A 22,468-nucleotide genomic window follows, 5' to 3' on the forward strand; every position below is an offset into this window, starting at 1 on the left:
GCATTGGTACGTTCCAGTGAGACAGGGAGGTTATGCAGGGTACAGGTTCAGGGCATATTTGTGTGGAGTTCTGCATTGGTACGTTCCAGTGAGAGAGGGAGGTTATGGAAGGGTACAGGTTCAGGGCATATTTGTGTGGAGTTCTGCATTGGTACGTTCCAGTGAGACAAGGAGGTTATGAAGGGATACAGGTTCAGGGCATATTTGCGTGGAGTTCTGCATTGGTACGTTCCAGTGAAACAGGGAGGTTATGTAGGGTACAGGTTCAGGGCATATTTTTGAGGTGTTCTGCATTGGTACGTTCCAGTGAGACTGGGAGGTTATGCAGTGTACAGGTTCAGGGCATATTTGAGTGGAGTTCGGCATTGGTGCGTTCCAGTGAGACTGGGAGGTTATGGAGGGGTACAGGTTATGGCATATTTGTGTGGAGTTCTGCATTGGTACTTTCAAGTGAGACAGGGAGGTTATGCACGGTACAGGTTCATGGCATATTTGTGTGGAGTTCTGCATTGGTACGTTCCAGTGAGATAAGGAGATTATGGAGGGATACAGGTTCAGGGCATATTTGTGTGGAGTTCTGCATTGGTACGTTCCAGTGAGACAGGGAGGTTATGCAGGGTACAGGTTCAGGGCATATTTGTGTGGAGTTCTGCAGGGGTACGTTCCAGTGAGACAGGCAGGTTATGGACGGGTACAGTTTCAGGGCATATTTTTGTGGAGCTCTGCATTGGTACTTTCCAGTGAGACAGGGTGGTTATGGAGGGGTACAGGTTCAGGGCATATTTGTGTGGTCTTCTGCAATGGTACGTTCCAGTGAGACAAGGAGGTTATGCAGGGTACAGGGTCAGGGCATATTTGAGTGGAGTTCGGCATTGGTGCGTTCCAGTGAGACAGGGAGGTTATGGAGCGGTACAGGTTCAGGACATATTTTTGTGTAGTTCTGCATTGGTACGTTCCAGTGAGACAGGGAGGTTATGCAGGGTACAGGTTCAGGGCATATTTGTGTGGAGTTCTGCATTGGTACGTTCCAGTGAGACAAGGAGGTTATGAAGGGATACAGGTTCAGGGCATATTTGTGTGGAGTTCTGCATTGGTACGTTCCAGTGAGACAGGGAGGTTATGGAGGGTACAGGTTCAGGGCATATTTTTGAATTGTTCTGCAATGGTACGTTCCAGTGAGACAGGGAGGTTATGCAGTGTACAGGTTCAGGGCATATTTGAGTGGAGTTCGGCATTGGTGCGTTTATGTGAGACTGGGAGGTTATGCAGGGGTACAGGTTCAGGGTATATTTGTGCGGAGTTCTGCATTGGAACGTTCCAGTTAGACTGGGAGGTTATGCAGGGGTACAGTTTCAGGGCATATTTGTGTGGTGTTCTGCATTGGTACGTTCCAGTGAGACAGGGAGGTTTTGGTGGTGTACAGGTTCAGGGCATATTGGTGTGGAGTACAGCATTGGTACGTTCCAGTGAATCAGGGCGGTTATGGAGGGGTACAGGTTCAGGGCATATTTGTGTGGAGTTCTGCAATGGTACGTTCCAGTGAGACAGGGAGGTTATGCAGGGTACAGGTTCAGGGTATATCTGAGTGGAGTTCGGCATTGGAGCGTTCCAGTGAGACAGGGAGGTTATGGAGGGGTACAGGTTCAGGGCATATTTGTGTTGAGTTCTGCATTGGTACGTTCCAGTGAGACAGGGAGGTTATGCAGTGTACAGGTTCAGGGCATATTTGAGTGGAGTTCGGCATTGGTGCGTTTAAGTGAGACTGGGAGGTTATGGAGGGGTACAGGTTCAGGGATTATTTGTGTGTAGTTCTGCATTGGTACGTTCCAGTGAGACATGGAGGTTATGCAGGGTACAGGTTCAGGGCATATTTGTGTGGAGTTCTGCAGGGGTACGTTCCAGTGCGACAGTGAGGTTATGGACGGGTACAGTTTCAGGGCATATTTATGTGGAGTTCTGCATTGGTACTTTCCAGTGAGACAGGGTGGTTATGGAGGGGTACAGGTTCAGGGCATATTTGTGTGGTGTTCTGCAATGGTCCGTTCCAGTGAGACAGGGAGGTTATGCAGGGTACAGGTTCAGGGCATATTTGGGTGGAGTTCGGCATTGGTGCGTTCCAGTGAGGCAGGGAGGTTATGGAGCGGTACAGGTTCAGGGCATATTTGTGTGTAGTTCTGCATTGGTACGTTCCAGTGAGACAGGGAGGTTATGCAGGGTACAGGTCCAGGGCATATTTGTGTGGAGTTCTGCATTGGTACGTTCCAGTGAGAGAGGGAGGTTATGGAAGGGTAGAGGTTCAGGGCATATTTGTGTGGAGTTCTGCATTGGTACGATCCAGTGAGACAAGGAGGTTATGAAGTGTACAGGTTCAGGGCATATTTGTATGGAGTTCTGCATTGGTACGTTCCAGTGAGACAAGGAGGTTATGAAGGGATACAGGTTCAGGGCATATTTGCGTGGAGTTCTGCATTGGTACGTTCCATTGAGACAGGGAGGTTATGGAGGGTACAGGTTCAGGGCATATTTTTGAGGTGTTCTGCATTGGTACGTTCCAGTGAGACTGGGAGGTTATGCAGTGTACAGGTTCAGGGCATATTTGAGTGGAGTTCGGCATTGGTGCGTTTAAGTGAGACTGGGAGGTTATGGAGGGGTACAGGTTCAGGGTATATTTGTGTGGAGTTCTGCATTGGTACGTTCCAGTTAGACAGGGAGGTTATGGAGGGGTACAGTTTCAGGGCATATTTGTGTGGTGTTCTGCATTGGTACTTTCAAGTGAGACAGGGAGGTTATGCAGGGTACACGTTCATGGCATATTTGTGTGGAGTTCTGCATTGGTACGTTCCAGTGAGACAGGGAGGTTTTGGTGGGGTACAGGTTCAGGGCATATTGGTGTGGAGTACAGCATTGGTACGTTCCAGTGAGACAGGGCGGTTATGGAGGGGTACAGGTTCAGGGCATATTTGTGTGGTGTTCTGCAATGGTACGTTCCAGTGAGACAGGGAGGTTATGCAGGGTACAGGTTCAGGGTATATCTGAGTGGAGTTCGGCATTGGAGCGTTCCAGTGAGACAGGGAGGTTATGGAGGGGTACAGGTTCAGGGCATATTTGTGTTGAGTTCTGCATTGGTACGTTCCAGTGAGACAGGGAGTTTACGGAGGGGTACAGGTTCAGGGCATATTTGTGTGGAGTTCTGCATTTGTACGTTCCAGTTAGACAGGGTGGTTATGGAGGGGTACAGGTTCAGGGCATATTTTTGAGGTGTTCTGCAATGGTACGTTCCAGCGAGACAGGGAGGTTATGCAGTGTACAGGTTCAGGGCATATTTGAGTGGAGTTCGGCATTGGTGCGTTTAAGTGAGACTGGGAGGTTATGGAGGGGTACAGGTTCAGGGATTATTTGTGTGTAGTTCTGCATTGGTACGTTCCAGTGAGACATGGAGGTTATGCAGGATACAGGTTCAGGGCATATTTGTGTGGAGTTCTGCAGGGGTACGTTCCAGTGCGACAGGGAGGTTATGGACGGGTACAGTTTCAGGGCATATTTATGTGGAGTTCTGCATTGGTACTTTCCAGTGAGACAGGGTGGTTATGAAGGGGTACAGGTTCAGGGCATATTTGTGTGGTGTTCTGCAATGGTCCTTTCCAGTGAGACAGGGAGGTTATGCAGGGTACAGGTTCAGGGCATATTTGAGTGGAGTTCGGCATTGGTGCGTTCCAGTGAGGCAGGGAGGTTATGGAGCGGTACAGGTTCAGGGCATATTTGTGTGTAGTTCTGCATTGGTACGTTCCAGTGAGACAGGGAGGTTATGCAGGGTACAGGTTCAGGGCATATTTGTGTGGAGTTCTGCATTGGTACGTTCCAGTGAGAGAGGGAGGTTATGAAGGGTACAGGTTCAGGGCATATTTGTGTGGAGTTCTGCATTGGTACGTTCCAGTGAGACAAGGAGGTTATGAAGGGATACAGGTTCAGGGCATATTTGCGTGGAGTTCTGCATTGGTACGTTCCAGTGAGACAGGGAGGTTATGGAGGGTACAGGTTCAGGGCATATTTTTGAGGTGTTCTGCATTGGTACGTTCCAATGAGACTGGGAGGTTATGCAGTGTACAGGTTCAGGGCATATTTGAGTGGAGTTCGGCATTGGTGCGTTTAAGTGAGACTGGGAGGTTATGGAGGGGTACAGGTTCAGGGTATATTTGTGTGGAGTTCTGCATTGGTACGTTCCATTTAGACTGGGAGGTTATGGAGGGGTACAGTTTCAGGGCATATTTGTGTGGTGTTCTGCATTGGTACTTTCAAGTGAGACAGGGAGGTTATGCAGGGTACACGTTCATGGCATATTTGTGTGGAGTTCTGCATTGGTACGTTCCAGTGAGACAGGGCGGTTATGGAGGGGTACAGGTTCAGGGCATTTTTGTGTGGTGTTCTGCAATGGTACGTTCCAGTGAGACAGGGAGGTTATGCAGGGTACAGGTTCAGGGTATATCTGAGTGGAGTTCGGCATTGGAGCGTTCCAGTGAGACAGGGAGGTTATGGAGGGGTACAGTTTCAGGGCATATTTGTGTGGAGTTCTGCATTGGTACGTTCCAGTGAGACAGGGAGTTTACGGAGGGGTACAGGTTCAGGGCATATTTGTGTGGAGTTCTGCATTGGTACGTTCCAGTTAGACAGGGTGGTTATGGAGGGGTACAGGTTCAGGGCATATTTTTGAGGTGTTCTGCAATGGTACGTTCCAGTGAGACAGGGAGGTTATGCAGTGTACAGGTTCAGGGCATATTTGAGTGGAGTTCGGCATTGGTGCGTTTAAGTGAGACTGGGAGGTTATGGAGGGGTACAGGTTCAGGGATTATTTGTGTGTAGTTCTGCATTGGTACGTTCCAGTGAGACAGGGAGGTTATGCAGGGTACAGGCTCAGGGCATATTTGTGTGGAGTTCTGCAGGGGTACGTTCCAGTGCGACAGGGAGGTTATGAACGGGTACAGTTTCAGGGCATATTTATGTGGAGTTCTGCATTGGTACTTTCCAGTGAGACAGGGTGGTTATGGAGGGGTACAGGTTCAGGGCATATTTGTGTGGTGTTCTGCAATGGTCCGTTCCAGTGAGACAGGGAGGTTATGCAGGGTACAGGTTCAGGGCATATTTGAGTGGAGTTCGGCATTGGTGCGTTCCAGTGAGACAGGGAGGTTATGGAGCTGTACAGGTTCAGGGCATATTTGTGTGTAGTTCTGCATTGGTACGTTCCAGTGAGACAGGGAGGTTATGCAGGGTACAGGTTCAGGGCATATTTGTGTAGAGTTCTGCATTGGTACGTTCCAGTGAGAGAGCGAGGTTATGGAGGGGTACAGGTTCAGGGCATATTTGTGTTGAGTACTGCATTGGTACGTTCCAGTGAGACAGGGAGTTTACGGAGGGGTACAGGTTCAGGGCATATTTGTGTGGAGTTCTGCATTGGTACGTTCCAGTTAGACAGGGTGGTTATGGAGGGGTACAGATTCAGGGCATATTTTTGAGGTGTTCTGCAATGGTACGTTCCAGTGAGACAGGGAGGTTATGCAGTGTACAGGTTCAGGGCATATTTGAGTGGAGTTCGGCATTGGTGCGTTTAAGTGAGACTGGGAGGTTATGGAGGGGTACAGGTTCAGGGATTATTTGTGTGTAGTTCTGCATTGGTACGTTCCAGTGAGACATGGAGGTTATGCAGGGTACAGGTTCAGGGCATATTTGTGTGGAGTTCTGCAGGGGTACGTTCCAGTGCGACAGGGAGGTTATGGACGGGTACAGTTTCAGTGCATATTTATGTGGAGTTCTGCATTGGTACTTTCCAGTGAGACAGGGTGGTTATGGAGGGGTACAGGTTCAGGGCATATTTGTGTGGTGTTCTGCAATGGTCCGTTCCAGTGAGACAGGGAGGTTATGCAGGGTACAGGTTCAGGGCATATTTGAGTGGTGTTCGGCATTGGTGCGTTCCAGTGAGGCAGGGAGGTTATGGAGCGGTACATGTTCAGGGCATATTTGTGTGTAGTTCTGCATTGGTACGTTCCAGTGAGACAGGGAGGTTATGCAGGGTACAGGTTCAGGGCATATTTGTGTGGAGTTCTGCATTGGTACTTTCCAGTGAGACAGGGTGGTTATGGAGGGGTACAGGTTCAGGGCATATTTGTGTGGTCTTCTGCAATGGTACGTTCCAGTGAGACAAGGAGGTTATGCAGGGTACAGGGTCAGGGCATATTTGAGTGGAGTTCGGCATTGGTGCGTTCCAGTGAGACAGGGAGGTTATGGAGCGGTACAGGTTCAGGACATATTTTTGTGTAGTTCTGCATTGGTACGTTCCAGTGAGACAGGGAGGTTATGCAGGGTACAGGTTCAGGGCATATTTGTGTGGAGTTCTGCATTGGTACGTTCCAGTGAGACAAGGAGGTTATGAAGGGATACAGGTTCAGGGCATATTTGTGTGGAGTTCTGCATTGGTACGTTCCAGTGAGACAGGGAGGTTATGGAGGGTACAGGTTCAGGGCATATTTTTGAATTGTTCTGCAATGGTACGTTCCAGTGAGACAGGGAGGTTATGCAGTGTACAGGTTCAGGGCATATTTGAGTGGAGTTCGGCATTGGTGCGTTTATGTGAGACTGGGAGGTTATGCAGGGGTACAGGTTCAGGGTATATTTGTGCGGAGTTCTGCATTGGTACGTTCCAGTTAGACTGGGAGGTTATGCAGGGGTACAGTTTCAGGGCATATTTGTGTGGTGTTCTGCATTGGTACGTTCCAGTGAGACAGGGAGGTTTTGGTGGTGTACAGGTTCAGGGCATATTGGTGTGGAGTACAGCATTGGTACGTTCCAGTGAATCAGGGCGGTTATGGAGGGGTACAGGTTCAGGGCATATTTGTGTGGAGTTCTGCAATGGTACGTTCCAGTGAGACAGGGAGGTTATGCAGGGTACAGGTTCAGGGTATATCTGAGTGGAGTTCGGCATTGGAGCGTTCCAGTGAGACAGGGAGGTTATGGAGGGGTACAGGTTCAGGGCATATTTGTGTTGAGTTCTGCATTGGTACGTTCCAGTGAGACAGGGAGGTTATGCAGTGTACAGGTTCAGGGCATATTTGAGTGGAGTTCGGCATTGGTGCGTTTAAGTGAGACTGGGAGGTTATGGAGGGGTACAGGTTCAGGGATTATTTGTGTGTAGTTCTGCATTGGTACGTTCCAGTGAGACATGGAGGTTATGCAGGGTACAGGTTCAGGGCATATTTGTGTGGAGTTCTGCAGGGGTACGTTCCAGTGCGACAGGGAGGTTATGGACGGGTACAGTTTCAGGGCATATTTATGTGGAGTTCTGCATTGGTACTTTCCAGTGAGACAGGGTGGTTATGGAGGGGTACAGGTTCAGGGCATATTTGTGTGGTGTTCTGCAATGGTCCGTTCCAGTGAGACAGGGAGGTTATGCAGGGTACAGGTTCAGGGCATATTTGGGTGGAGTTCGGCATTGGTGCGTTCCAGTGAGGCAGGGAGGTTATGGAGCGGTACAGGTTCAGGGCATATTTGTGTGTAGTTCTGCATTGGTACGTTCCAGTGAGACAGGGAGGTTATGCAGGGTACAGGTCCAGGGCATATTTGTGTGGAGTTCTGCATTGGTACGTTCCAGTGAGAGAGGGAGGTTATGGAAGGGTAGAGGTTCAGGGCATATTTGTGTGGAGTTCTGCATTGGTACGATCCAGTGAGACAAGGAGGTTATGAAGTGTACAGGTTCAGGGCATATTTGTATGGAGTTCTGCATTGGTACGTTCCAGTGAGACAAGGAGGTTATGAAGGGATACAGGTTCAGGGCATATTTGCGTGGAGTTCTGCATTGGTACGTTCCATTGAGACAGGGAGGTTATGGAGGGTACAGGTTCAGGGCATATTTTTGAGGTGTTCTGCATTGGTACGTTCCAGTGAGACTGGGAGGTTATGCAGTGTACAGGTTCAGGGCATATTTGAGTGGAGTTCGGCATTGGTGCGTTTAAGTGAGACTGGGAGGTTATGGAGGGGTACAGGTTCAGGGTATATTTGTGTGGAGTTCTGCATTGGTACGTTCCAGTTAGACAGGGAGGTTATGGAGGGGTACAGTTTCAGGGCATATTTGTGTGGTGTTCTGCATTGGTACTTTCAAGTGAGACAGGGAGGTTATGCAGGGTACACGTTCATGGCATATTTGTGTGGAGTTCTGCATTGGTACGTTCCAGTGAGACAGGGAGGTTTTGGTGGGGTACAGGTTCAGGGCATATTGGTGTGGAGTACAGCATTGGTACGTTCCAGTGAGACAGGGCGGTTATGGAGGGGTACAGGTTCAGGGCATATTTGTGTGGTGTTCTGCAATGGTACGTTCCAGTGAGACAGGGAGGTTATGCAGGGTACAGGTTCAGGGTATATCTGAGTGGAGTTCGGCATTGGAGCGTTCCAGTGAGACAGGGAGGTTATGGAGGGGTACAGGTTCAGGGCATATTTGTGTTGAGTTCTGCATTGGTACGTTCCAGTGAGACAGGGAGTTTACGGAGGGGTACAGGTTCAGGGCATATTTGTGTGGAGTTCTGCATTTGTACGTTCCAGTTAGACAGGGTGGTTATGGAGGGGTACAGGTTCAGGGCATATTTTTGAGGTGTTCTGCAATGGTACGTTCCAGCGAGACAGGGAGTTTATGCAGTGTACAGGTTCAGGGCATATTTGAGTGGAGTTCGGCATTGGTGCGTTTAAGTGAGACTGGGAGGTTATGGAGGGGTACAGGTTCAGGGATTATTTGTGTGTAGTTCTGCATTGGTACGTTCCAGTGAGACATGGAGGTTATGCAGGATACAGGTTCAGGGCATATTTGTGTGGAGTTCTGCAGGGGTACGTTCCAGTGCGACAGGGAGGTTATGGACGGGTACAGTTTCAGGGCATATTTATGTGGAGTTCTGCATTGGTACTTTCCAGTGAGACAGGGTGGTTATGAAGGGGTACAGGTTCAGGGCATATTTGTGTGGTGTTCTGCAATGGTCCTTTCCAGTGAGACAGGGAGGTTATGCAGGGTACAGGTTCAGGGCATATTTGAGTGGAGTTCGGCATTGGTGCGTTCCAGTGAGGCAGGGAGGTTATGGAGCGGTACAGGTTCAGGGCATATTTGTGTGTAGTTCTGCATTGGTACGTTCCAGTGAGACAGGGAGGTTATGCAGGGTACAGGTTCAGGGCATATTTGTGTGGAGTTCTGCATTGGTACGTTCCAGTGAGACAGGGAGGTTATGGAGGGTACAGGTTCAGGGCATATTTTTGAGGTGTTCTGCATTGGTACGTTCCAATGAGACTGGGAGGTTATGCAGTGTACAGGTTCAGGGCATATTTGAGTGGAGTTCGGCATTGGTGCGTTTAAGTGAGACTGGGAGGTTATGGAGGGGTACAGGTTCAGGGTATATTTGTGTGGAGTTCTGCATTGGTACGTTCCATTTAGACTGGGAGGTTATGGAGGGGTACAGTTTCAGGGCATATTTGTGTGGTGTTCTGCATTGGTACTTTCAAGTGAGACAGGGAGGTTATGCAGGGTACACGTTCATGGCATATTTGTGTGGAGTTCTGCATTGGTACGTTCCAGTGAGACAGGGCGGTTATGGAGGGGTACAGGTTCAGGGCATTTTTGTGTGGTGTTCTGCAATGGTACGTTCCAGTGAGACAGGGAGGTTATGCAGGGTACAGGTTCAGGGTATATCTGAGTGGAGTTCGGCATTGGAGCGTTCCAGTGAGACAGGGAGGTTATGGAGGGGTACAGGTTCAGGGCATATTTGTGTGGAGTTCTGCATTGGTACGTTCCAGTGAGACAGGGAGTTTACGGAGGGGTACAGGTTCAGGGCATATTTGTGTGGAGTTCTGCATTGGTACGTTCCAGTTAGACAGGGTGGTTATGGAGGGGTACAGGTTCAGGGCATATTTTTGAGGTGTTCTGCAATGGTACGTTCCAGTGAGACAGGGAGGTTATGCAGTGTACAGGTTCAGGGCATATTTGAGTGGAGTTCGGCATTGGTGCGTTTAAGTGAGACTGGGAGGTTATGGAGGGGTACAGGTTCAGGGATTATTTGTGTGTAGTTCTGCATTGGTACGTTCCAGTGAGACAGGGAGGTTATGCAGGGTACAGGCTCAGGGCATATTTGTGTGGAGTTCTGCAGGGGTACGTTCCAGTGCGACAGGGAGGTTATGAACGGGTACAGTTTCAGGGCATATTTATGTGGAGTTCTGCATTGGTACTTTCCAGTGAGACAGGGTGGTTATGGAGGGGTACAGGTTCAGGGCATATTTGTGTGGTGTTCTGCAATGGTCCGTTCCAGTGAGACAGGGAGGTTATGCAGGGTACAGGTTCAGGGCATATTTGAGTGGAGTTCGGCATTGGTGCGTTCCAGTGAGACAGGGAGGTTATGGAGCTGTACAGGTTCAGGGCATATTTGTGTGTAGTTCTGCATTGGTACGTTCCAGTGAGACAGGGAGGTTATGCAGGGTACAGGTTCAGGGCATATTTGTGTAGAGTTCTGCATTGGTACGTTCCAGTGAGAGAGCGAGGTTATGGAGGGGTACAGGTTCAGGGCATATTTGTGTTGAGTACTGCATTGGTACGTTCCAGTGAGACAGGGAGTTTACGGAGGGGTACAGGTTCAGGGCATATTTGTGTGGAGTTCTGCATTGGTACGTTCCAGTTAGACAGGGTGGTTATGGAGGGGTACAGATTCAGGGCATATTTTTGAGGTGTTCTGCAATGGTACGTTCCAGTGAGACAGGGAGGTTATGCAGTGTACAGGTTCAGGGCATATTTGAGTGGAGTTCGGCATTGGTGCGTTTAAGTGAGACTGGGAGGTTATGGAGGGGTACAGGTTCAGGGATTATTTGTGTGTAGTTCTGCATTGGTACGTTCCAGTGAGACATGGAGGTTATGCAGGGTACAGGTTCAGGGCATATTTGTGTGGAGTTCTGCAGGGGTACGTTCCAGTGCGACAGGGAGGTTATGGACGGGTACAGTTTCAGTGCATATTTATGTGGAGTTCTGCATTGGTACTTTCCAGTGAGACAGGGTGGTTATGGAGGGGTACAGGTTCAGGGCATATTTGTGTGGTGTTCTGCAATGGTCCGTTCCAGTGAGACAGGGAGGTTATGCAGGGTACAGGTTCAGGGCATATTTGAGTGGAGTTCGGCATTGGTGCGTTCCAGTGAGGCAGGGAGGTTATGGAGCGGTACATGTTCAGGGCATATTTGTGTGTAGTTCTGCATTGGTACGTTCCAGTGAGACAGGGAGGTTATGCAGGGTACAGGTTCAGGGCATATTTGTGTGGAGTTCTGCATTGGTACGTTCCAGTGAGAGAGGGAGGTTATGGAAGGGTACAGGTTCAGGGCATATTTGTGTGGAGTTCTGCATTGGTACGTTCCAGTGAGACAAGGAGGTTATGAAGGGATACAGGTTCAGGGCATATTTGCGTGGAGTTCTGCATTGGTACGTTCCAGTGAAACAGGGAGGTTATGTAGGGTACAGGTTCAGGGCATATTTTTGAGGTGTTCTGCATTGGTACGTTCCAGTGAGACTGGGAGGTTATGCAGTGTACAGGTTCAGGGCATATTTGAGTGGAGTTCGGCATTGGTGCGTTTAAGTGAGACTGGGAGGTTATGGAGGGGTACAGGTTCAGGGTATATTTGTGTGGAGTTCTGCATTGGTACGTTCCAGTTAGACTGGGAGGTTATGGAGGGGTACAGTTTCAGGGCATATTTGTGTGGTGTTCTGCATTGGTACTTTCAAGAGAGACAGGGAGGTTATGCAGGGTACAGGTTCATGGCATATTTGTGTGGAGTTCTGCATTGGTACGTTCCAGTGAGACAGGGAGGTTTTGGTGGGGTACAGGTTCAGGGCATATTGGTGTGGAGTACAGCATTGGTACGTTCCAGTGAGACAGGGCGGTTATGGAGGGGTACAGGTTCAGGGCATATTTGTGTGGTGTTCTGCAATGGTACGTTCCAGTGAGAAAGGGAGGTTATGGAGGGGTACAGGTTCAGGGATTATTTGTGTGTAGTTCTGCATTGGTACGTTCCAGTGAGACAGGGAGGTTATGCAGGGTACAGGCTCAGGGCATATTTGTGTGGAGTTCTGCAGGGGTACGTTCCAGTGCGACAGGGAGGTTATGAACGGGTACAGTTTCAGGGCATATTTATGTGGAGTTCTGCATTGGTACTTTCCAGTGAGACAGGGTGGTTATGGAGGGGTACAGGTTCAGGGCATATTTGTGTGGTGTTCTGCAATGGTCCGTTCCAGTGAGACAGGGAGGTTATGCAGGGTACAGGTTCAGGGCATATTTGAGTGGAGTTCGGCATTGGTGCGTTCCAGTGAGACAGGGAGGTTATGGAGCTGTACAGGTTCAGGGCATATTTGTGTGTAGTTCTGCATTGGTACGTTCCAGTGAGACAGGGAGGTTATGCAGGGTACAGGTTCAGGGCATATTTGTGTAGAGTTCTGCATTGGTACGTTCCAGTGAGAGAGCGAGGTTATGGAGGGGTACAGGTTCAGGGCATATTTGTGTTGAGTACTGCATTGGTACGTTCCAGTGAGACAGGGAGTTTACGGAGGGGTACAGGTTCAGGGCATATTTGTGTGGAGTTCTGCATTGGTACGTTCCAGTTAGACAGGGTGGTTATGGAGGGGTACAGATTCAGGGCATATTTTTGAGGTGTTCTGCAATGGTACGTTCCAGTGAGACAGGGAGGTTATGCAGTGTACAGGTTCAGGGCATATTTGAGTGGAGTTCGGCATTGGTGCGTTTAAGTGAGACTGGGAGGTTATGGAGGGGTACAGGTTCAGGGATTATTTGTGTGTAGTTCTGCATTGGTACGTTCCAGTGAGACATGGAGGTTATGCAGGGTACAGGTTCAGGGCATATTTGTGTGGAGTTCTGCAGGGGTACGTTCCAGTGCGACAGGGAGGTTATGGACGGGTACAGTTTCAGTGCATATTTATGTGGAGTTCTGCATTGGTACTTTCCAGTGAGACAGGGTGGTTATGGAGGGGTACAGGTTCAGGGCATATTTGTGTGGTGTTCTGCAATGGTCCGTTCCAGTGAGACAGGGAGGTTATGCAGGGTACAGGTTCAGGGCATATTTGAGTGGAGTTCGGCATTGGTGCGTTCCAGTGAGGCAGGGAGGTTATGGAGCGGTACATGTTCAGGGCATATTTGTGTGTAGTTCTGCATTGGTACGTTCCAGTGAGACAGGGAGGTTATGCAGGGTACAGGTTCAGGGCATATTTGTGTGGAGTTCTGCATTGGTACGTTCCAGTGAGAGAGGGAGGTTATGGAAGGGTACAGGTTCAGGGCATATTTGTGTGGAGTTCTGCATTGGTACGTTCCAGTGAGACAAGGAGGTTATGAAGGGATACAGGTTCAGGGCATATTTGCGTGGAGTTCTGCATTGGTACGTTCCAGTGAAACAGGGAGGTTATGTAGGGTACAGGTTCAGGGCATATTTTTGAGGTGTTCTGCATTGGTACGTTCCAGTGAGACTGGGAGGTTATGCAGTGTACAGGTTCAGGGCATATTTGAGTGGAGTTCGGCATTGGTGCGTTTAAGTGAGACTGGGAGGTTATGGAGGGGTACAGGTTCAGGGTATATTTGTGTGGAGTTCTGCATTGGTACGTTCCAGTTAGACTGGGAGGTTATGGAGGGGTACAGTTTCAGGGCATATTTGTGTGGTGTTCTGCATTGGTACTTTCAAGAGAGACAGGGAGGTTATGCAGGGTACAGGTTCATGGCATATTTGTGTGGAGTTCTGCATTGGTACGTTCCAGTGAGACAGGGAGGTTTTGGTGGGGTACAGGTTCAGGGCATATTGGTGTGGAGTACAGCATTGGTACGTTCCAGTGAGACAGGGCGGTTATGGAGGGGTACAGGTTCAGGGCATATTTGTGTGGTGTTCTGCAATGGTACGTTCCAGTGAGAAAGGGAGGTTATGCAGGGTACAGGTTCAGGGTATATCTGAGTGGAGTTCGGCATTGGAGCGTTCCAGTGAGACAGGGAGGTTATGGAGGGGTACAGGTTCAGGGCATATTTGTGTGGAGTTCTGCATTGGTACGTTCCAGTTAGACAGGGTGGTTATGGAGGGGTACAGGTTCAGGGCATATTTTTGAGGTGTTCTGCAATGGTACGTTCCAGTGAGACAGGGAGGTTATGCAGTGTACAGGTTCAGGGCATATTTGAGTGGAGTTAGGCATTGGTGCATTTAAGTGAGACTGGGAGGTTATGGATGGGTACAGGTTCAGGGATTATTTGTGTGTAGTTCTGCATTGGTACGTTCCAGTGAGACAGGGAGGTTATGCAGGGTACAGGTTCAGGGCATATTTGTGTAGAGTTCTGCATTGGTACGTTCCAGTGAGAGAGGGAGGTTATGGAAGGGTAGAGGTTCAGGGCATATTTGTGTGGAGTTCTGCATTGGTACGTTCCAGTGAGACAAGGAGGTTATGAAGGGATACAGGTTCAGGGCATATTTGTGTGGAGTTCTGCATTGGTACGTTCCAGTGAGACAGGGAGGTTATGGAGGGTACAGGTTCAGGGCATATTTGTGTGGAGATCTGCATTGGTACGTTCCAGTGAGACAGGGAGGTTTTGGAGGGGTACGGGTTAAGGGCATATTTGTGTGGAGTACAGCAATGTTACGTTCCGGTGAGACAATGAGGTTATGGAGGGTACAGGTTCAGGGCATATTTGTGTGGAGTTCTGCTTTGGTACGTTCCAGTGAGAGAGGGAGGTTCTGGAGGGGTACATGTTCAGGGTATATTTGTGTGGAGTTCTGCATTGGTACGTTCCAGTGAGACTGGGAGGTTATGGAGGGGTACAGGTTCAGGGCCTATTTGTGTGGGGTTCTGCATTGGTACGTCCCAGTGAGACAGGGAGGTTATGTAGGGTACAGGTTCAGGGCATATTTGTGTGGAGTTCTGCATTGGTACGTTCCAGTGAGACAGGGAGGTTATGGAGGGGTACAGGTTCAGGGCATATTTGTGTGGAGTACAGCATTGGTACTTTCCAGTGAGACAATGAGGTTATGGAGGGTACAGGTTCAGCTCATATTTGTGTGGAGTTCTGCATTGGTACGTTCCAGTGAGACTGGGAGGTTATGGAGGGGTATAGGTTAAGGGTATGTTTGTGTAGAGTTCTGCATTGGTACGTTCCAGTGAGACTGGGAGGTTATGGAGGGGTACAGGTTCAGGGCATATTTGTGTGGAGTTCTGCATTGGTACTTTCAAGTGAGACAGGGAGGTTGTGCAGGGTACAGGTTCATGGCATATTTGTGTGGAGTTCTGCATTGGTACGTTCCAGTGAGATAAGGAGGTTATGGAGGGATACAGGTTCAGGGCATATTTGTGTGCAGTTCTGCATTGGTACGTTCCAGTGAGACAGGGAGGTTATGCAGGGTACATGTTCAGGGCATATTTGTGTGGAGTTCCGAAGGGGTACGTTCCAGTGAGACAGGGAGGTTATGGACGGGTACAGTTTCAGGGCATATTTATGTGGAGTTCTGCATTGGTACTTTCCAGTGAGACAGGGTGGTTATGGTGGGGTACAGGTTCAGGGCATATTTGTGTGGTGTTCTGCAATGGTACGTTCCAGTGAGACAGGGAGGTTTTGCAGGGTACAGGTTCAGGGCATATTTGAGTGGAGTTCGGCATTGGTGCGTTCCAGTGAGACAGGGAGGTTATGGAGCGGTACAGGTTCAGGACATATTTGTGTGTAGTTCTGCATTGGTACGTTCCAGTGAGACAGGGAGGTTATGCAGGGTACAGGTTCAGGGCATATTTGTGTGGAGTTCTGCAGGGGTACGTTCCAGTGCGACAGGGAGGTTATGGACGGGTACAGTTTCAGGGCATATTTATGTGGAGTTCTGCATTGGTACTTTCCAGTGAGACAGGGTGGTTATGGAGGGGTACAGGTTCAGGGCATATTTGTGTGGTGTTCTGCAATGGTCCGTTCCAGTGAGACATGGAGGTTATGCAGGGTACAGGTTCAGGGCATATTTGAGTGGAGTTCGGCATTGGTGAGTTCCAGTGAGACAGGGAGGTTATGGAGCGGTACAGGTTCAGGGCATATTTGTGTGTAGTTATGCATTGGTACGTTCCAGTGAGACAGGGAGGTTATGCAGGGTACAGGTTCAGGGCATATTTGTGTGGAGTTCTGCATTGGTACGTTCCAGTGAGACAGGGAGGTTATGGAGGGTACAGGTTCTGGGCATATTTGTGTGGAGTTCTGCATTGGTACGTTCCAGTGAGACAGGGAGGTTTTGGAGGGGTACAGGTTAAGGGCATATTTGTGTGGAGTACAGCGATGTTACGTTCCAGTCAGACAATGAGGTTATGGAGGTTACAGGTTCAGGGCATATTTGTGTGGAGTTCTGCATTGGTACGTTCCAGTGAGACTGGGAGGTTATGGAGGGGTACAGGTTCAGGGCCTATTTGTGTGGGGTTCTGCATTGGTACATCCCAGTGAGACAGGGAGGTTATGTAGGGTACAGGTTCAGGGCATATTTGTGTGGAGTTCTGCATTGGTACGTTCCAGTGAGACACGGAGGTTATGGAGGGGTACAGGTTCAGGGCATATTTGTGTGGAGTACAGCATTGGTACTTTCCAGTGAGACAATGAGGTTATGGAGGGTACAGGTTCAGGGCATATTTGTGTGGAGTTCTGCATTGTTACGTTCCAGTGAGACTGGGAGGTTATGGAGGGGTATAGGTTCAGGGTATATTTGTGTGGAGTTCTGCATTGGTACGTTCCAGTGAGACTGGGAGGTTATGGAGGGATACAGGTTCAGGGCATATTTGTGTGGAGTTCTGCATTGGTACTTTCAAGTCAGACAGGGAGGTTATGCAGGGTACAGGTTCATGGCATATTTGTGTGGAGTTCTGCATTGGTACGTTCCAGTGAGATAAGGAGGTTATGGAGGGATACAGGTTCAGGGCATATTTGTGTGGAGTTCTGCATTGGTACGTTCCAGTGAGACAGGGAGGTTATGCAGGGTACAGGTTCAGGGCATATTTGTGTGGAGTTCTGCAGGGGTACGTTCCAGTGAGACAGGGAGTTTATGGACGGGTACAGTTTCAGGGCATATTTATGTGGAGTTCTGCATTGGTACTTTCCAGTGAGACAGGGTGGTTATGGAGGGTACAGGTTCAGGGCATATTTGAGTGGAGTTCGGCATTGGTGCGTTCCAGTGAGACAGGGAGGTTATGGAGCGGTACATGTTCAGGACATATTTGTGTGTAGTTCTGCATTGGTACGTTCCAGTGAGACAAGGAGGTTATGAAGGGATACAGGTTCAGGGCATATTTGTGTGGAGTTCTGTATTGGTACGTTCCAGTGAGACAGGGAGGTTATGGAGGGTACAGGTTCAGGGCATATTTGTGTGGAGTTCTGCAATGGTACGTTCCAGTGAGACAGGGAGGTTATGGAGGGGTACAGGTTAAGGGCATATTTGTGTGGCGTACAGCATTGGTACGTTCCAGTGAGACAATGAGGTTATGGAGGGGACAGGTTCAGGGCATATTTGTTTGGTTTTCTGCTTTGGTATGTTCCAGTGAGAGAGGGAGGTTATGGAGGGGTACATGTTCAGGGTATATTTGTGTGGAGTTCTGCATTGGTACGTTCCAGTGAGACTGGGAGGTTATGGAGGGGTACAGGTTCAGGGCCTATTTGTGTGGAGATCTGCATTGGTAGGTCCCAGTGAGACAGGGAGGTTATGTAGGGTACAGGTTCAGGGCATATTTGTGTGGAGTTCTGCATTGGTACGTTCCAGTGAGACAGGGAGGTTTTGGAGGGGTACAGGTTCAGGGCATATTTGTGTGGAGTACAGCATTGGTACGTTCCAGTGAGACAATGAGGTTATGGAGGGCACAGGTTCATGGCATATTTGTGTGGAGTTCTGCTTTGGCACGTTCCAGTGAGAGAGGGAGGTTATGGAGGGGTACAGGTTCAGGGTATATTTGTGTGGAGCTCTGCATTGGTACGTTCCAGTGAGACTGGGAGGTTATGGAGGGGTACAGGTTCAGGGCCTATTTGTGTGGGGTTCTGCATTGGTACATCCCAGTGAGACAGGGAGGTTATGTAGGGTACAGGTTCAGGGCATATTTGTGTGGAGTTCTGCATTGGTACGTTCCAGTGAGACACGGAGGTTATGGAGGGGTACAGGTTCAGGGCATATTTGTGTGGAGTACAGCATTGGTACTTTCCAGTGAGACAATGAGGTTATGGAGGGTACAGGTTCAGGGCATATTTGTGTGGAGTTCTGCATTGTTACGTTCCAGTGAGACTGGGTGGTTATGGAGGGGTATAGGTTCAGGGTATATTTGTGTGGAGTTCTGCATTGGTACGTTCCAGTGAGTCTGGGAGGTTATGGAGGGGTACAGGTTCAGGGCATATTTGTGTGGAGTTCTGCATTGGTACTTTCAAGTCAGACAGGGAGGTTATGCAGGGTACAGGTTCATGGCATATTTGTGTGGAGTTCTGCATTGGTACGTTCCAGTGAGATAAGGAGGTTATGGAGGGATACAGGTTCAGGGCATATTTGTGTGGAGTTCTGCATTGGTACGTTCCAGTGAGACAGGGAGGGTATGCAGGGTACAGGTTCAGGGCATATTTGTGTGGAGTTCTGCAGGGGTACGTTCCAGTGAGACAGGGAGTTTATGGACGGGTACAGTTTCAGGGCATATTTGTGTGGAGTTCTGCAGGGGTACGTTCCAGTGAGACAGGGAGTTTATGGACGGGTACAGTTTCAGGGCATATTTGTGTGGAGTTCTGCATTGGTACTTTCCAGTGAGACAGGGTGGTTATGGAGGGTACAGGTTCATGGCATATTTGTGTCGAGTTCTGCATTGGTACGTTCCAGTGAGATAAGGAGGTTATGGAGGGATACAGGTTCAGGGCATATTTGTGTGGAGTTCTGCATTGGTACGTTCCAGTGAGACAGGGAGGTTATGCAGGGTACAGGTTCAGGGCATATTTGTGTGGAGTTCTGCAGGGGTACGTTCCAGTGAGACAGGGAGTTTATGGACGGGTACAGTTTCAGGGCATATTTATGTGGAGTTCTGCATTGGTACTTTCCAGTGAGACAGGGTGGTTATGGAGGGTACAGGTTCAGGGCATATTTGAGTGGAGTTCGGCATTGGTGCGTTCCAGTGAGACAGGGAGGTTATGGAGCGGTACAGGTTCAGGACATATTTGTGTGTAGTTCTGCATTGGTACGTTCCAGTGAGACAAGGAGGTTATGAAGGGATACAGGTTCAGGGCATATTTGTGTGGAGTTCTGTATTGGTACGTTCCAGTGAGACCGGGAGGTTATGGAGGGTACAGGTTCAGGGCATATTTGTGTGGAGTTCTGCAATGGTACGTTCCAGTGAGACAGGGAGGTTATGGAGGGGTACAGGTTAAGGGCATATTTGTGTGGAGTACAGCATTGGTACGTTCCAGTGAGACAATGAGGTTATGGAGGGGACAGGTTCAGGGCATATTTGTATGGTTTTCTGCTTTGGTATGTTCCAGTGAGAGAGGGAGGTTATGGAGGGGTACATGTTCAGGGTATATTTGTGTGGAGTTCTGCATTGGTACGTTCCAGTGAGACTGGGAGGTTATGGAGGGGTACAGGTTCAGGGCCTATTTGTGTGGAGTTCTGCATTGGTACGTCCCAGTGAGACAGGGAGGTTATGTAGGGTACAGGTTCAGGGCATATTTGTGTGGAGTTCTGCATTGGTACGTTCCAGTGAGACAGGGAGGTTTTGGAGGGGTACAGGTTCAGGGCATATTTGTGTGGAGTACAGCATTGGTACGTTCCAGTGAGACAATGAGGTTATGGAGGGCACAGGTTCATGGCATATTTGTGTGGAGTTCTGCTTTGGCACGTTCCAGTGAGAGAGGGAGGTTATGGAGGGGTACAGGTTCAGGGTATATTTGTGTGGAGCTCTGCATTGGTACGTTCCAGTGAGACTGGGAGGTTATGGAGGGGTACAGGTTCAGGGCCTATTTGTGTGGGGTTCTGCATTGGTACATCCCAGTGAGACAGGGAGGTTATGTAGGGTACAGGTTCAGGGCATATTTGTGTGGAGTTCTGCATTGGTACGTTCCAGTGAGACACGGAGGTTATGGAGGGGTACAGGTTCAGGGCATATTTGTGTGGAGTACAGCATTGGTACTTTCCAGTGAGACAATGAGGTTATGGAGGGTACAGGTTCAGGGCATATTTGTGTGGAGTTCTGCATTGTTACGTTCCAGTGAGACTGGGAGGTTATGGAGGGGTATAGGTTCAGGGTATATTTGTGTGGAGTTCTGCATTGGTACGTTCCAGTGAGACTGGGAGGTTATGGAGGGGTACAGGTTCAGGGCATATTTGTGTGGAGTTCTGCATTGGTACTTTCAAGTCAGACAGGGAGGTTATGCAGGGTACAGGTTCATGGCATATTTGTGTGGAGTTCTGCATTGGTACGTTCCAGTGAGATAAGGAGGTTATGGAGGGATACAGGTTCAGGGCATATTTGTGTGGAGTTCTGCATTGGTACGTTCCAGTGAGACAGGGAGGTTATGCAGGGTACAGGTTCAGGGCATATTTGTGTGGAGTTCTGCAGGGGTACGTTCCAGTGAGACAGGGAGTTTATGGACGGGTACAGTTTCAGGGCATATTTATGTGGAGTTCTGCATTGGTACTTTCCAGTGAGACAGGGTGGTTATGGAGGGTACAGGTTCAGGGCATATTTGAGTGGAGTTCGGCATTGGTGCGTTCCAGTGAGACAGGGAGGTTATGGAGCGGTACAGGTTCAGGACATATTTGTGTGTAGTTCTGCATTGGTACGTTCCAGTGAGACAAGGAGGTTATGAAGGGATACAGGTTCAGGGCATATTTGTGTGGAGTTCTGTATTGGTACGTTCCAGTGAGACAGGGAGGTTATGGAGGGTACAGGTTCAGGGCATATTTGTGTGGAGTTCTGCAATGGTACGTTCCAGTGAGACAGAGAGGTTATGGAGGGGTACAGGTTAAGGGCATATTTGTGTGGAGTACAGCATTGGTACGTTCCAGTGAGACAATGAGGTTATGGAGGGGACAGGTTCAGGGCATATTTGTATGGTTTTCTGCTTTGGTATGTTCCAGTGAGAGAGGGAGGTTATGGAGGGGTACATGTTCAGGGTATATTTGTGTGGAGTTCTGCATTGGTACGTTCCAGTGAGACTGGGAGGTTATGGAGGGGTACAGGTTCAGGGCCTATTTGTGTGGAGTTCTGCATTGGTACGTCCCAGTGAGACAGGGAGGTTATGTAGGGTACAGGTTCAGGGCATATTTGTGTGGAGTTCTGCATTGGTACGTTCCAGTGAGACAGGGAGGTTTTGGAGGGGTACAGGTTCAGGGCATATTTGTGTGGAGTACAGCATTGGTACGTTCCAGTGAGACAATGAGGTTATGGAGGGCACAGGTTCATGGCATATTTGTGTGGAGTTCTGCTTTGGCACGTTCCAGTGAGAGAGGGAGGTTATGGAGGGGTACAGGTTCAGGGTATATTTGTGTGGAGCTCTGCATTGGTACGTTCCAGTGAGACTGGGAGGTTATGGAGGGGTACAGGTTCAGGGCCTATTTGTGTGGGGTTCTGCATTGGTACATCCCAGTGAGACAGGGAGGTTATGTAGGGTACAGGTTCAGGGCATATTTGTGTGGAGTTCTGCATTGGTACGTTCCAGTGAGACACGGAGGTTATGGAGGGGTACAGGTTCAGGGCATATTTGTGTGGAGTACAGCATTGGTACTTTCCAGTGAGACAATGAGGTTATGGAGGGTACAGGTTCAGGGCATATTTGTGTGGAGTTCTGCATTGTTACGTTCCAGTGAGACTGGGAGGTTATGGAGGGGTATAGGTTCAGGGTATATTTGTGTGGAGTTCTGCATTGGTACGTTCCAGTGAGACTGGGAGGTTATGGAGGGGTACAGGTTCAGGGCATATTTGTGTGGAGTTCTGCATTGGTACTTTCAAGTCAGACAGGGAGGTTATGCAGGGTACAGGTTCATGGCATATTTGTGTGGAGTTCTGCATTGGTACGTTCCAGTGAGATAAGGAGGTTATGGAGGGATACAGGTTCAGGGCATATTTGTGTGGAGTTCTGCATTGGTACGTTCCAGTGAGACAGGGAGGTTATGCAGGGTACAGGTTCAGGGCATATTTGTGTGGAGTTCTGCAGGGGTACGTTCCAGTGAGACAGGGAGTTTATGGACGGGTACAGTTTCAGGGCATATTTATGTGGAGTTCTGCATTGGTACTTTCCAGTGAGACAGGGTGGTTATGGAGGGTACAGGTTCAGGGCATATTTGAGTGGAGTTCGGCATTGGTGCGTTCCAGTGAGACAGGGAGGTTATGGAGCGGTACAGGTTCAGGACATATTTGTGTGTAGTTCTGCATTGGTACGTTCCAGTGAGACAAGGAGGTTATGAAGGG

This window comes from Hemitrygon akajei, unplaced genomic scaffold (assembly GCF_048418815.1).
Source record: "Hemitrygon akajei unplaced genomic scaffold, sHemAka1.3 Scf000073, whole genome shotgun sequence".
NCBI lineage: Eukaryota > Metazoa > Chordata > Chondrichthyes > Myliobatiformes > Dasyatidae > Hemitrygon > Hemitrygon akajei.